Source organism: Silurus meridionalis, unplaced genomic scaffold (assembly GCF_014805685.1).
Source record: "Silurus meridionalis isolate SWU-2019-XX unplaced genomic scaffold, ASM1480568v1 Scaffold789, whole genome shotgun sequence".
NCBI lineage: Eukaryota > Metazoa > Chordata > Actinopteri > Siluriformes > Siluridae > Silurus > Silurus meridionalis.
The window spans coordinates 1-1,831 of NW_025804723.1; the positions used below are offsets into that span (position 1 = coordinate 1).

The following is a 1,831-nucleotide window of genomic DNA, read 5'->3' on the forward strand; positions in this document are numbered from 1 at the left end:
TTCAGTGACGGTGCGGAAACAAAACAAAACAAAACAATTTCTCTACCAATGTACCTCCTATCCGGTCCAGCAGGTGGCACTGCCTCTAACTCTCATGTCCCTAAACAGAAAACCTCTACGGTGAGGTATGTGAACTACTTGTTCACATGGTGCATTCAGAGAAGGTAATAACAGCAGGTTAACAGGGTTGATGTACAGTTAAATGAAAATATATAGAAATTAGAAGTGTGTGTGTGTGTGTGTGTGTGTGTGTGTGTGTGTACACACCATCAGATGGCTCTGTAATTGTGTTTGTGGCTGTTGGACTCGGACTTTTGGCACTTGCAGCTCTTCTCTCTGTACTCTTCTGGCTGAGGTGAGAATAACTTTGCTGATAAATCTTCTGCATTATTTCCTCTGAAGATGTTTACGATGGAGAAATATTTGATTTTGTGTGAGCAGATGGAGGAGACAGAAGAATAATCCAGATGAAGGTTACTATCAGGTGAGTTAATACAGACCTGTCCATCAGGTGGCTGCTTTGTTCATAATAAACTCTTACTGTAAAGATCTTCAGCAGAACTTTCTCATGTTCTTCGCCCCTCCTCTCTGCAGAACGTTGGGCTGAGGGCTAAAGACGAAATGTATGCAGCTCTCGACCCTGCAGGCCGGAAACCTGATGATGTTTATTACACACTTGCAGTAGCCGTTACTTAAAACACACAGTTACTTTTGGAATATATTAATTTATGTACTGTAAAAGGGACCCCATTATGGAATATACAGTATGTTTATATATGAAAAGTGTATGATGATGATGATGATGATGATGGCTGACAAAATAATAAATAGTGAAACATTTATGACGTTTTTGTGAGTTTTTTGTCGGACTTTAAGCAAAATAACAGTCATTTAATGTAGCCGTGTTTTGATGCTGCTAACACATACAGTAAAATGTGGTCCACATGAGCATCATATAAAGCAAAATAAGGCAACGACACCCAGAGAAAGACCAGGATCTGCCCTGGAGCCTGCTGCAGGGTGAACAGGCTGAGAAACACCATCATACAGGCATGGACACTGAGTGCTGTCCTCAGATTGTCAGAAACTCGTGACTGATTATCCTGTCAGAGAGTGAGACTGAGAGGAGGAGCCGAATGCAGGATACGAGCAGAGAGTTTAAGAATAACAGTCTTTAATGAAAGAAAAAGGAAGGAAAAAACACAGACCGACAAACTTCCAAATCTGGGAAGACAGACAGAGCCATGTAGGAGGAACAAAAACCAAAACAGTCCAAATATCAGGCATGGCAAACTGAGCAATAAGGGGCAGAGCAAAATCCAAACCAAAAAGTCCAGAGCCCAGGGGCGGCAGAGCGAAACAGAGGTCAGGGTCAAGATCAGGATCAGGATCAAGATCAGGACAGGCAGGGATAGCCATCTGTTCAATAGAACCTGTTCTAGCTCTGTCTCTTTTGCTGAATGTCCTCTCTCAGATGCCTTAAAACCTGGCAGCTAAACTCACTATTGACAGTGTGGGCCCCTGGGGACGTGGTGCACTTGGTCGAGCTGTGAAGCTACCTCGCCTTTTTTGGTCATGGAGATAATAGGCTCTTCCACTGTAAAAAAGAATGATACATCTCAGGGTCGGTCTGGACTGTTCTGTATGACACACCGACAATGGCAGCATTGTTGTGAATTGTTCTCTGATGATCATCATGCACAAGTAGCTGACCGGTTTCTACATTTTCAGGAGTTGAGCTTGTGTTCATTATCTCTTGTCGTCTTCCAGTGATGTTTTTCCTCTATTGAAGTGCGCTTGCCACTTTAAACACCTGAAGCGACTCGTTGCA

General features: G+C 43.0%; 1 long non-coding RNA gene across 1 annotated transcript; it reads left to right on the forward strand.

Moving 5' to 3' along the window:
- The first annotated feature begins 98 nt into the window (after nucleotides 1-98).
- On the forward strand, nucleotides 99-840 carry LOC124382594. Its single transcript, XR_006925090.1, has 3 exons — nucleotides 99-355; nucleotides 442-484; nucleotides 595-840. It is a non-coding gene; the product is annotated as an uncharacterized LOC124382594 (long non-coding RNA).
- Nucleotides 841-1,831: the final 991 nt, after the last annotated feature.